This window comes from Pleurodeles waltl, chromosome 6 (genome assembly GCF_031143425.1).
Source record: "Pleurodeles waltl isolate 20211129_DDA chromosome 6, aPleWal1.hap1.20221129, whole genome shotgun sequence".
Taxonomy (NCBI): Eukaryota; Metazoa; Chordata; class Amphibia; order Caudata; family Salamandridae; genus Pleurodeles; species Pleurodeles waltl.
Genome location: NC_090445.1, coordinates 995,561,719 through 995,576,461, shown reverse-complemented (window position 1 = coordinate 995,576,461; position 14,743 = coordinate 995,561,719). Strand labels below are relative to the sequence as shown.

Sequence of the window (14,743 nt, the reverse complement as noted above, 5' to 3'; positions counted from 1 at the left end):
CAGAGCAGACTAGATTGCCCATTGATTCAGTCTGCTGTAGAGGCAGAGAACATTTTCTTAGCAGGGCTCAACTCCCTGAGCAACGGTGGGGAGGAGTGTTGCAAACAGATGGCCTGGTGGCAGACGTAGTTCAAAAGTATGGAACAGTAAATTGTAATAGAAACCAATACAATCTTGGCCTACTGTTGACATGTTGGTGCAGTTGAATGTACCATATGGGCTGGGGCTGCTCAATAAGAGGTAGATCAAATTAATGAAACTATGCCAGAGAATACCCTGACAAATCAAATATTTTTATTTTAGCCTATGATGGGTGTCTACACTCTCTGCTGAACAGTACTTACCACTGGATTCTCCCTATCTATTTGGACCTTCCAGGTTGGGGCAGTAAAAGAGGAAAACAAGCTTGCATTTTTCACTCGGAAGCTACTGTTCTCTGACTGAAGTAATTTAAGGCTGTGCGTTATGAAACTGTAGGCAGGACAGTAACAGGACTTCCAGATGAAGGGGTGCTCAGTGGCAAGTATAATACTGTAACTAGAGACTGATCTGTCCCTCCTTTGACAGCCTTCATCCAATGAGAGCAGGACACACAGAATCCAGGCCTGATGAATGGAACACATCAGTCTCTTCTCTTCCTTACCACGTCCTCACGGAAGGAGCCCTGTAGCCTTTCAGAAGGCTCTTACTAACCATTCCCTTGTCGGTGTGACTTGATGGCTCTTCACAAACAATCTCTGAGCAAGGAGCGGAGCTCCCACCAATGGGTGTTGAGCTTTCCTTAATAAGTGCCTGACATTTTCCTGAAGTGAGAATGTGATATCACAGACACCAAATGAACAATAGAATAATGTGGACTTAGACCGAGTGCAATATCACTTTCAAAGCGTGGTTCTGTTGCATAACAAGTCTTACACAGACTCAAACCTTTCCTGGAACCAGTACCAAGACTAGACATCTAGCATGTTTGGACGCTTCCCTGGTGGCCTGTGGGGTTCCTTGAGGTCCCAGGAGGCACTGGAGCTCACCACAGCTCTTACTCCTCATGTCATTCCATGACCTGTACTGTGGCTGTCCCACTGTAAATTACCAAGACCCTTCTAGATGGACCAGGAGTGAAGGCCTCGCATCCCGATTCTATGTAGTTTCAGGAGGCCCATAAATTATATGGACGCATTTTTTGCTCTATGCACTGCCCGGAGCAATTGGATCAGCAATGAGAGCAAAATGGCCATTGAAAGTATGAAGGGAAGGGCAGACCCTCGCCAGAATATAACTCCCACTCACCATTTCCTATAAATATTATGTATCCTTCCCTGGCATGGAAGTCGTCTGTGCAATGGCTGCAACCCTTCCCTTCTACTCCCCTCAACCCACATGTGCTTAATTTGTAAATAAAAATGTGCCAGTGCCCAAAGTCCTCCTCTTAAACACGCAGCTGCTGCAATTAAATGTGCGGACATGGCATACTGAGGCAGCATAATCCGGAAGCCATCTCATGACTCTTCAATCCATTTAAAGCCACTCCCTGTCCCTTCAGCTCACTCTTGCAGCTTTCTGTTTTCTCTCACTACGACGCTTTTTCGTTTTTCTCCTACTCCGTATTTCCCATATGTGTCTTTTGCTCGGAGTACATTTTTGAGGTAGAGAAATAAGTGTCGGCCCTCTGCACCGGCAACAACAAGCACAAATTAAGCACTGCCCCCACCCTCCCTGAGGTTAGGCTCCCCAACTGGTGCCTGCTCAATGGACATCCCTTTGTAGAAAAAAACTAAAGGAAAGGCACAATTTACAACTGGTTTCACAACCTAACATTCACTGCGCGTATCCTTCGATTCATGCGCTTATAATGATGGAAAAGGGCTCGCACTGCAAAGATGTAATTGTTAAAGAACCTCAGCCTACAGCTTCTGTGAAAAGAAATAACTTTGTTGAGGAGGAAAGATATATATTCGACTACACATCATTTCCCAGTATCATAGTATAAATAATACGTAAAGGTGCATTTGAATCAATGAATGTAAATCTAAATGTAGACAAACACTGGGTAATCGATGGTTTAAGTAGGATGCTTTGAAGGTACTTTAAAATGAATGTAGGACATCTTAATTGGAATGGAAAAAGGGGAGAAACAAGTTACTGCACTGCAAATACATCAATGACACACACATACACACAGTCACACAGAGACACAGAAACACAAACACAAACACAAACATATACACACATACACACACGTGAGATAAATGAATAAAAAACAACCCTTAACGACCTTACTGCAGACTCGTTCTGATGCCAGAATTAACATGCAGTGAGTAAAATAACAGATTACAGATCACCTGCAGTTTGTAAATGTCATCACAAACTCTCTACACTGGCAAGGTCACTCACTGTTCCCATGATCATACCAAAGACAAATTTCTTCAGTTCCACTGGCAGAGAGGACATGAGAGGAGACAGGGCATGCGTGCATGCTCTCCGATGCCCCTCTCCCTCATGGGGGAGCTGTGGTTATCTTCCTTGCACATTCAAATCCGACAGATATAAACACTGGGTATCACTCATAGCCAGGGCCACTGGAGGTATGGGATTGTGAGGCCGCGGTGCTTTTCACATAATTATAGATTTGCTGCACTTGCCACTTAATCCATCATCTGCAGCATAATCTGCAGATTTTAGCAAAAAAGAAAATGTTTCTAGCTCAATCGGTTTAAAAGTTACTAAGTTGCCCAGCAGGGAAGGCTCTTTGCAAAGCTGGACTGGCCACCTTTTTGTTGCTTGTTGCTATATTTGGGCATTGCACTGGTACTAGTGAGGTGCAACCAATGTCCCAGAGAATGTTGTCAAGTTTAAGAATGATAGATTCATGAAGTAATAGTATTACAAAATGTGCCACATTATGCCTCATAATTTGGCATTTCTTGTCACATAATTTACTCACCCCTGACGGATAATTTGGTCCTCTCCTGCTGCATAATTCCAGTGGCCCTGCTCATGACACAATACACTTTTGTCGTTTTCAGTGTTTTGCAGAGCCCAAAAAATAGCCTTGTTGCAGGTTTGCACCACATTTGTGAGTAGGAAGATCACCAGAAATTTTGGGTGGCAGTAGAACACCAGTTTTAAGTGAAGGGTTATGGTTGTAAGACCTCAGATAAGATGGTATTGCGGTCGGATAGGACAGCAGTGGCCTCAATAAATACATCAATGCAAGGCACAGAACAGGTAAGGGCAGTTTCACATCAAGAGCATTAGTACAAACACTTTTTCTGCACAAGTACACTTGTGGCTACCAGTGGAGAGACCAGCACACCCTCTGAGAGTATTTATTTCATCTGCATCGTCCTCAAGGTGTGCAGCGGACCCTCAGAGGAACCTCTGAGTGCATCCAACATCATGAAGTGCCCCTCTAAAAAACAAAAGTGTAATATTTCCTCATGTGAGGAAAGACTATGCAGCCCTCTGTCTTCTACAGAACTCTTGCTCAGAATTTGTTAGGGAGAAAGGGTACTTTTCTGGTCCACTTCCAAAGTCTTCTTCCTGGAGAGTGAAATATCCTGGAAATCCAGGAGCAAGTGTTAATAAAAAAAAAAACATCAATAACCTTAAAACACAAACAGACATACACAGATATTGTAAGAACTATTACAACTTCTGAAATGTATCATATATAGAAAGATACATTTCAGTTTACAAAAAATTTGACATTATTCTTAGTTTTACTTCAAGGTTATGATAGGCACCGTCAGACAGCAACATGGCTCAATGAACGTGATACTTGCCTCTGACAACTGCTGCGATCTAAAGATCGTTGGTTCAAATCCCAGCAAGGAGACATTAGCCTTCCTCTTTTCCAAGCTCAGTTAAATGAGTGTCGTCATGTTGGATAATAGCATTACCTGTGATGTGCAGCGCTTAGGAACAAAAGAAGTGAAGCACTATAAGTTAAAGTGAATCATAATATATGCGGCCTAAGTACATGGCATGTCACAGATATTGTCAATAATTGTTGAATTTCTGTTGCCAGGGCATTTAATTTTTCAACAATTCAGTTATATTATGCAGGTTTAGGCTGATGTTACACTATGCATCCAACACCTGCTGCTTCAGAGTACCAGAGGTCTACCTGGGGCTGCTTTATAGAAGTGCCCCGGAGGCATAATGGGCATTTGCGCCTGCCTTGTGCGCTTCCAGGGCACTTTGGTATTACAGAAGGGCACGCAGACTCTTGTACAGCCCCTCCAGTAATACCGATTATGCTGCACACATATAGCTAAGCGCTATCACCAGAGGGTGTTCTCTTATTTGCATGGGGACGTGGGCCCATGCAAGTGCGAGAATCCCTTTGCCTCTGCATCATAATATAGATGCGGGTGAAGAGGCAAAGAAGCTGCCAGGAGATGCACTGACAGTGCACAACCTAAAAGGTGGCACACTCTCAGTGCCTGAAGGCAGCCCTCTACAGGGTGGAAAGAGGGTTCTATGGACCTCCCCAGACACCCCCTTGAAGGTGGGTTCATCCACTCACCTGCTTGCGAGAGGATGTCTAATCCCCCTTAAAAGGGCAGGCAGGTTGCCGCCAGCACAGTGAAATACGGAGCAGCTTTAAAGCAGCCGCTCCATTTTTCTCATGAGTGCGCTGCCCCAGGGAAATGCAAGTTGGCAGCTGCCCTGGCGAAGCGCATTTATACTAATGCAGTGCATTTTCCTTGTTTGCGCCGGGTGCACCTGTTAAAAGGCGCAACAAGGAAAATGCGTTGTATGCGTTATACAGCCTTCCATTCTCTAGTGTTTAAGTATAGAATAGAAAGGAGGATTTATTTATTTATTTTGTTTTTGGTTTATTTATTTATGTATTGTTTTTATAAAGCACAACTCAGTCAAATAAATGCTACAATCAAGTACAATAGAACACTAAGCAGGGTCGGGTTAACCCTTTAGATAGAAAAAAAACAAGTTACAAATAAAGTCAAAAAAGTGAATGAGAGCAGTTTAAGTGAAAGAGAATCGAGATTAAGAAAAGAACACAGTGGTAACATTTGTGCAGGAGATTGATAGGGAAGAAATGGAGGGAGGCAGAGGAATTAAAAGATTAGGCATATTGGAGAAGTGTATGGGGGGTTTAAGAAACCGGAATAGGGAGAAGAACCAGCTGTGCAATAACCTTAGAGAGAAAAGAGACTAGAGTTACATGAAGAGTCAGGGTAGAAGTAACATGGTATACGAGGAACGGTAGACGTGAAAGAGCCGGGGGAGGACCATGGAAATTCAAGTCCAGGATGTAGAAGGGAGTAAAAGAAGACCGATGTGAGAGAATAATGAGAAGGAGGACATTTAATGGAGTACTTCAGGTGAGAGACCTCGAGTAGAAAGGAGATATGGGTTTATGATAACAGTAAAGCCATATGTAGAGTAGGATGCAGATGCACAGAGATGAAGGGAAGGAAGCTAGGTTTTTACGAGGAGAAGGATAAAGGACATAAAGAAATTAGAAGAGTAAAGAGGAGGTCATGGAAGGAGATATTGACTTTGGAGGAGGACTTTAGGGGGACTTATGTCAACTAATCCGAATGGTGGGAGCTGCCCTGGAGAAGGGATGTACAGTAGCTTTCAAGGGTTGATTGTTTTTGGATTTCAAACAGAGTGTTTCAAAATTCCCCTAGTTCTTGATGCAACCAGAGAACTTAAGAGAGGCTCTTGGACAGGATGGATATTGATGGGGAATGGTCTTGTATGTGATGTGCACTGGTTTAAATATTATTTTGGCTTCTAGATGAAGCTGGCAAGATTCTTTCAGCTGATGCAATATGAGTTTACGTCTTTTTGGTTCCAGATATCTTCTTGGCCACATAACGTAGAATGGGAGTTTGGAGGCCTTCATTTATTATAAAAAAACACTGATAACTCTTGCAATGAATAGTTCTGTTATGTTTTACTCACACAAATAATGGACGTATATATTTCTAAACAAAATGTTCTCAATGTTTGGTTAAGAAGATACTTACCTGTCGCTGGATAGATGAACTTCGATTTTTAGTTGAGTGAAACACTGTGCCTTCAAAATCTTAATCTGTGACTGAAAATCTGACTTTTCAGCACCGGCTGTACACGCCCACTATTGTAACTATAAAGGTTTCAAGTCGCCGCTATTAATTCTTGTGCAAGGCTCTATTTAAAGGCATGGAGCCCAGCATGGGCTGCAGCATTAGATGGCCACCATTGCTACTCTAGTCCCTTAAATAAATTGTGATCCCAGTGTAAAGGTGTGTTTACTAGGAAGCTGAAAGGGCGTAGAAATTGTCAGCTGTCAAGAGCATAACATTGACTCTTACCCAACTACGTGTACAGGGGCGAGTGATGCAACGTGGACCAGATACGCCTTATTGCTATTTAGAACCTGCTCTAGGCAAGTGGTCACCAAGGATGTTTGCATGTGGAGGAATAGCCTTAAATAATTAGGATGTACGATGACATAAAACTTAAATAAGGTCCGCCCCGCTGGTGCAAGAGGTCCAAAAAGCCTGTTTGTGATTCACTCATGTCTGCAGCAAATCACAGACATGCTTTGTTGCATTCAAATGAGTTTTGTGATGGCAGTAAGCACGTTGATTTGCACTGCGATGACACTGTATACCTTTATAAAATGTTAATATATCGCCCACAAAGGTATATTTTTGTAAACATTTTTGATGTGCTAAACTATTATTTGCAAAAGCTAAATGCAGCATTTTCAGGTCATAACTCGGAGGAGGGCCTGGTTCATAGACCTCTCTTTCCTGCATAAGTAAAATGTGACTCAGTCAAGTGGTACGATAGAAGAGACCATGGACCATGCCAAGACAAATATGTAGGCCGCAGATTGATTATAATTGTAAATCATCACCTGAACTGCCATATTCCGCACGCAGGATGAAATCAGTCAACAACACGTTTTTATTTTTTTTTAATTGCATTAGTGTTGTGAAGACGTTCTGCCGCTGCCGGCTTCTGGGTGCCAAGTTCTCTCGATGCTAAGCATATTTCAAATGCCGCCCATGCAGACTTATTACATTTAAATTGATGTTCTCCGCTGGGAGAGAAAATCTGTGTCTTCTCCGCGAAACTTTAACAAACTGTCTGACACCTCAGTTCCTCAACCTGGAATCGGCTCTCCTCCTCAGCTTCCTATCCTCGAAGGGTTGGTTTACACAAATTGCTTTGTCTGGCTTCAGTACATTATCTGTGCAAAAAGTCTCCAGTGGTGTCTTTTTAGGCCACGCGAAAGCCAAGACCTTTTGATTGTACCAAAATGATGTGTACCTTGCATTGGTCTGTTTTTGTGTCATTCACGTTTTTCATCCGCCCATTACAGCATGGGCCTATGGGTCACCCCACGTCACCACATAGACACGAAGTCTAAGTACTATAACTGCCAGGAATTGCTATGGCCAAGTGAGCTTTTGTAGACCAAAAAATATTTACTTTTTCCTATTTTTTTCGTTTGAGTCAATGAGCGTGCATCAGGTTACCCAAAAATAAAAATTTGGCAAAAACCATAACACAAAAAACAAGCACTGACAAAACCAAAAGGTGGCTGGCCATCACCAGATCTATAGGCTTTGCGAATGATTGTTTGCATGTGCTGTTTGTGCTAAGAAATGTCAGCATAGTATGTCCATGCACACTATACAGCATTGACTTTACAGAAAGGCTACTGCCTTTTAGATATGCAATTCATTAAAAAGTAGTACTTTGACACACAAACCAATATTTGTAGGCCAAAGTGTGACCCTTTTTGCAACAAAAAAAAAATCCTTAAAAAGGCGCAGGTCAGAACTACCTTATTTTTTGTGTTTTATATTTAGAAAGAGACTCACACGTCGGCATGAGAGCAACAATTCCTACTCCTTATTACTTTCTTTTAACCAATTGCACTTATAAAACTGGTACTTGATTTTAAAAGCTTCTTTTATATTAGTATGTGGTGAACATAATATGTAAGAACCATGTCGTACTGACATTACACAGAGCCAATAATACAGTGTACAAAAGCCAAGACCACACTCTTTTCTGGGGTTAACTGATTAACGCCACCTAGCACAATGTACGTAATGCGGCCTCACGTGCGCCCGGTACAAGGTATTGCGGAGTCCTATCTTTCACTCCAGTTGCAGTATTAGAATCTGAGGAAACAAGCATTCCTGTTAGCTGCCCTGAGCTGATGCTCCACTGTCATTCTTAATAAATACAATCCATGTGGGTATCAAACAGGAGTGTCTTACTGTCACACATATCTATTCAAAGTGACAGTTTCATTGATTATACATAATACCCACTAACATTCTTTGCTGTTCATTTATGCAAAATCCTTTGAGAGGCTTGTTGTTTTTTCCATTGTGTGTATTGTGATCTCATTACTTGTGGGTGCCAGGTAGGAGGATAAGGAGAATATTGAAGGTCAAGCAGTGAAAAAAGCTAACAATCAGCGGCAGCCGCCACTTAACTCAAGGGCAGGCGGGCAGATACAAGGTGAAAATAAAAACAACATAAAATAACACACACTTATGTTGATGCCTCCGTTCTTGCTGCTTCGCTCGTTGCTCCTCTTGTAGTGTCCCAGCATTCACTGCTGGGACACCATCACAGGCTCCCCAGAAATCCTAGCACTGCTTTCATGCTAAGCATAGCATGGAAGCAGTGTCAGGACTGGTCTGAGCGGCTTGGCAGGCTCTCAGGCCCATCCCTGGGGTCTGTGCAGTTCTTGAAGAAACCTACAGCGCATGTGTGGACGGCTGGCCTGAGACGGCTGGCCAAACACTCATGTGCACTTAGGTGCACTCTCTACTCTCCCCTCTCTCACCTCCAGTGGCCAACCCCCGCCCCACCCTGCACTGCTAGCTGAGCCAGGAACAGAAAAATAAAACACCTATTGTTTTATTTTTCTGCTGCTGGCTCAGCCAGGGGGGCGACGCTCCTTCATCACAGCGAAGGAGCTGCCCCTGCTGAAAATAGGTGTTTAGGGACTGCTAGGTCGCTCCAAAAGAATATGTTATTGTCACAACTTACCATGGAGCAGCAGCTGAAATTGTAGAAAAGTTCTGCGTTACACCACTGTGTGTTTGTAAATTTCCTATTAACTTCCTTTGTGCAGTTTACCGAAGTTTACCAAAGTGATGAACCCTAGTGAAAGTGCCCATAGAATTCTTTATCCGGATATACCTACCGAATGTAAAATAAGATATTCCAAAATATTTACTCAACAAATTGTCCTGTTTTCTGATATAACACAACTATTTCATTAATTAGATTGAAGTGTTATATAATGTCAGAATGTCACCTAAAAGTTAGGTGAAAAATAATCACACTACCTGTATTCCAGTGCGTTTCAAAGTACAAATTTATGAGCTGAACAAAATCATGAAAGTAGTGCCCTTAACTTGACGTGTTTTGGCCCTGCTTGGCCTAATACACGTTTGTTTTCGATACAAAGTGAGTTGGCTCCTCCTCTACGACCCAGCACCCCCTCAAGAAGAGCACTGGTTAGTAAGTTTGCACCCAAAGGAAGTAGATAGCTCAATAAGGTTAACAGATTTCATGGAACAAGGGAAGGGCAATTTCCAGTGTCTCACTTATCGAGGTTGTGATGTGGTGTGTTCAAATTCCCAATCTCATAAGTGGACATGAAATACAGGAAGTGTAAGACTAAAGTCCAATTAGAATCCGGCCAGTCTGAGAAGGTACTCATCCTTTCCTTTCGTAGTCGCTCCTTCCCATTGCTCTTGAACTGTCCTAAACAATGTGTGGCATGTTCACGACTTCATGGGTGGACTGTGAGCCTTCAAGAGCATTATATTTGATGTGTCCAGTGTCCCATTTCATCCTGTTGCATTGGTGATGTGGGTGTTCTGAACCTCAGTCTAGCTTGGATGCAGATCACCCTGCTTAATCCCTTCTTAATATGCACCAGATTGAATTGTTTGATTATATTGAGATAAAGAATTCACATTCGCCAGCTCTGAAGCATATCTAGGACCTAAATAGAGGCAACAGATTGCACAACAGAATGTTTTGACGTCCTCTGGACATTCTGCATGCTATTGTGAAAGTCATGTAGGCTATGTGTCTTAGTAACAGATCTTAAACCCCTTATGGCGCCTCACCAGCGGTGTAACGAAACTTGAGGGGCCCCCCTGTATAGTACGTGGAGGTGGCCCCCCTGGACCTGGACTCAGTCAGGAGCTCTCAGGCCAGGGGCCCGCTGCACAGTGCGGACTGTGCTGAGGGGGCGCCCTGGAACTTTGTGTTACGCCACTGCGCCTCACAAGCCTTATATCGGAAATCTATAGTTACAACTAGGTTATTTTAATGTTTCAACTTTTAGAAACTTTCCCCTGTGTGTCTTCCAATTTTCAAGCATGTGCCACAAGAATACGTTTTGGATGCTGATTGCTCTGTGAACAAATGTTAACAAGAAGTAAATCCTCGGGGAGGGAGTGTACTGTGGTACACAACTGCTGTCTCTGCAGTCACTGTGTTGCTCGTCTTGGGATGCAACATGTACAGGAGGCTATATAAATTTTACCTGTTCCAATTGATTGGTGTGTCCAATGCAAACCCTTGCAGTACGTGCTGTTTCACTGGTGCACCGCCAATCTGGCACATTTTGGTTCGTGGGTCAATTGAGCACTGCACTGGACTGGTGCACAGTCTTGGAGCAGCATCCAAGTACACCAGTCTGTGACTTACCTTAGGCAGGGGTCACTAATCACTGCCCCCTATGTGGAGGGTGTCGTCCTTCAATGCACCCCACTTTCCTCTGTATAGGGAGCTGACGGCTCCGCAGAAAGGATAAAGACAGTCACCTGGAATCCAAGAGGGTGCATGAATGTGCGTATGTGTGTATGTGCGGATGTGGAGATATTTGCTGATTGTTAGCATATAACAGGCATTACCTCTTGTCAGCATTTCCATTCCTGAGCCATCACTCATGGAAGGTTTATCACATACACGTCAGAGTGGCATGACAAGGAAGACTTAAGCGACCATTAGCGGGGTCTGGTGCTCCATTGAACCCTTGTGGTGATACTGTAGGCAGTTGGAATGATAATGGAAGCAAAACAATTAACTAAAACAATTCCAACTCAATTCCCACCATGGAGATGAGGCAGGACACCAGTGGGTTGTACCCAAGAGATGGCAGTGCAGGAGACACCAGGATTGCTGCTTCCACTCGTAGGAAGCATCTTTACACAGAACCGCCTGAAGCTCGCTTTACGGTGCGTGCACAGTGTTAAGCTAAATATCTAACAGGAGCAAAGGACTCTAGTTCCTATTTTTAACTCGTTTATTTATGTATTTTAACTTTTGGACCAAGACTCTTTTTACCTCTGAGGGATCTTTCAGACTGAGCTCAGGATTGGGTAGCCGTGTACCAAAAGAAAGATTAGGTCACCTCTAAGTCACTAGTTGAAACGTGACCCAGGTCTGTTGAGATCAACGTGCATATAAATCTGGCAGCATGTCCTATGCCTGTTTTTTTATATAACTAACCCTTGTTTTCAAGCCAATACTGAATGCTGAGATCTCCACAAAAAACCTAGCAGTTCTACTAGATGGCAGGATCCGAAGGAGTTGGAAATCTGACACATGCTCACATTAGAGCTGTGATAACGTATTATAAGCAGTGGTTATTTTATTTTCCAGCACTACCTGTTCTGTGCCGCCAGGGACCACTAAATGCAAAAGAAAATCACATTTGTCCTGAGTCTCTTAGCCTTTGCCAACCATGCGATTAAACCAATCATTCATTCATACACTCACTCCAAACTCTTTGGTGTTGTAAAACAATACTTCTTTTGCCTTAAGAACTCACAGACAGAAGCGTAGTAATTAGAGCGATAGTGGCAAAATGTTTTACCATAGTCAGAATAACAAAAAATTTACAGCTGTGTCATAACACTCATCGCCAAACTCTGCGCTAACATGCAACATAACGAAAAGCCCTCTTCCTCCAGGATCCCCACATTGCCTCTAACAGCTAATATGTGCAACCAATCCCTGCCTTACAACTAATGACAGTCAGGGGACATCCAGTAATGATAGACTCCGAAGTGTATGTGACCTTAACTTACCAACAACATTGATTTCTCAACCTCTTAAACTTATCCATGAAACTCTTCACGTAGCAACCCTTCAAAGATTGAACCTTTCTCTTCAACCTAAAGGAAGCCAGTATTTAAAACACTCAACAAATACTCCACTGACTACCACCACAAATCCAATAGCTCGGAGCTTAATGTGCTAACACATGTACAGACAGACATGACAAGTGTGCATGCATTCTCAACTAGGAGCCAACAACGAGAGATGCTAAATAGTCCCTCATGCAATGCAAGAATCCATTGAAGGTGAAAGGATACTCCCAAACAGTCAATCACAATAGATGAGAGAGTGTTTTACTCCTTTGGGCTGAGCCAAGATGTGATTGGCAAGATTGCAAGCCAATGGCTGAAAGGTCAGTGGTTGAAAGGGGTTGATATAAAGACATTGTATGTATATTGGAAACTGTTAGACAAATATGCCTTCAAAAACAGATCTAAAAACTACAGGTCTGTCACCATCCTCTTCACTGTATCAAATATAATAGAACAAGTCTCATTTATCGATGTGTGGCACCACATGCCTCGAGAAGATTAATGAAATGAACTACTGGGATGTGCTGTTTACCACTTTCTATAGAACATATGTTGTTTGGTGCTTACTGTGGAGCATATGGCACTAGTAAAAATAGGTATTTAGTAGAATATTAAAAATGCAGATGAATATTTTAATTTTTATATGTATACGTCTGTTTTATTTATATAGATCTAATGCTACTAGGAGATCATCTTAGGGTCTTTGATGCGGTGTAGGCATGAGATGAAGAAAGTGGTCATACAGTTTAGTTGATCATGGTATCTGGCTTTACAAATATGGACATGGATGCTCACGCACTTACTCATACCAAGGACCTGAATGCAGATCTACTACCTCAACACTAAAATGTACCAGTTACCAAAACCCATCCACTAATCCTAGTACAATCCGTTACCCCATACCACAGTGAGAATAGTCAGAGTAAATATCTGCTCATAAAAGATGAGCTGCACTCAGAATCAGTGTTTAACTCATCCAATTACAGCATCCATTTATTTCAATGCATATGTTCCATCATTTTCGCAAGGTGGGGTCTTGAAAGGATCGGGGGGGGGGGGGAACCGGACCATATATTCCTGTTGTGGTTTTAACATCATCATCAAACCCAACATGGTTGAACCACACACTCTTCATCTTGGAGACAACCCAGGTTACTCCTGACAGAAAATCTGTAGACACTTCACTAGCACAATTTCAAGTCCAGGATGATATTTAAAGCCCTCTGACACGGCCAAAAATTCATCCATGCGAAAGTAATAAAATAACTAGGAAGCTAAATGAAATGGTTAAATACTGGAAACATGCTGCACCCATCAAATCAAAACTCACTCCTTATCCGCACAAGAGGTAACCATTCAGAAAGATCGCCCTGCTTCACAATGCAACAACATACTGGTAGTCACCCGTTATTAGTTTAATAAAAAGCCACATTTTCTGAACTGATTTTCTACATTCTGCTTTTATTCGAGCAAATGTGTTATTGTGTGTATGTGAATTCAGCTTAGAGATACGCAGGCCCTCTCCTTCCCTTCATTAATTCATTCATGTGAGCCTCCCATATGCATCAATGGTACTTTACTTTTCCGAGCAGAGTTGCCTTTACTGATTTTTAAATTATCCAGGACTTCTAAATGTGGAAGAATGCATCTCAACCGTTGTGTAATATTCATTGTATAATATTCCCGGCCAACTGAGCTTTAAAAATGCAATGCACTATATTGTTTTCCAATAGTTTTCTTTGTTGTAGGCTTATATAATGAATGTGTAACAAGCAGTTAGAGATAACACTTTCTTGGCAAGGGCTCCCTAGAACAAACGATGCATATATACAGGTTATGTACTCAATTGCCACAATATCTTTGTAAGGCAGTGAACATGATGATTATTTTTAGTAAAATACCAGGCTAGTGCTAAACAGAAAAGGCAAAGAGCCAACTTTGCTTTGTTTGTTGAATATTTTCTTCCAAGCTGAAGCTGAACAAACGATGGATTGTTTAGTCGAGCTGGCATCCCTAGTGCCATCTCTGGCAGCTTTTGCAGACAACAAGAGACTGAGACAACATGTCCGTCATTGGGACGAAGCTACTGCATGTCTGGGGCAAACAATTCATTAGACATTCGAAACATAACAGCTGCAAACAAAAAACAGACGAATAAACAGGATGACTGAAATAACATCTTATCTCACTCAGGGAACGATTTAGCTTGTGTTGTTTTTCAGTAAGTGACGGGGCCGATCTGCTCCGTTAATGTCAAATTCCTCTGTCTTCTGAGTACACATATCACTGGGGCACTGCTTCACAGCTTCGTTGATAATTTGTATGAATAATATTATCAACCTAAAAGTGAAAACATCACAGTCGGAGAGTCAAATATTTCAACTCGTAGCACTTTGTTTAAAATGAGAAAAACATTGCAATGTCTTGAACCACTTCCAAACGTGCCCTGTTGCGTCTTCCAAAGCATGCATACATTTTATTTATCTTGAATAGAGGCTTTCAGCATTTGTCGTGCCACAAACTGGAGAGCATAGCTCTCGAGCTGGGTTATCGACGCGTGGTGGTTTATC

At 42.4% G+C, this 14,743-nt stretch overlaps 1 protein-coding gene across 2 annotated transcripts in view; it reads left to right on the top strand.

The window, feature by feature from the left end:
* PRKG1 (protein kinase cGMP-dependent 1) overlaps positions 1 to 14,743 on the top strand; it is a 1,945,024-nt gene that overhangs the window by 434,466 nt on the left and 1,495,815 nt on the right. The window lies entirely within an intron of this gene.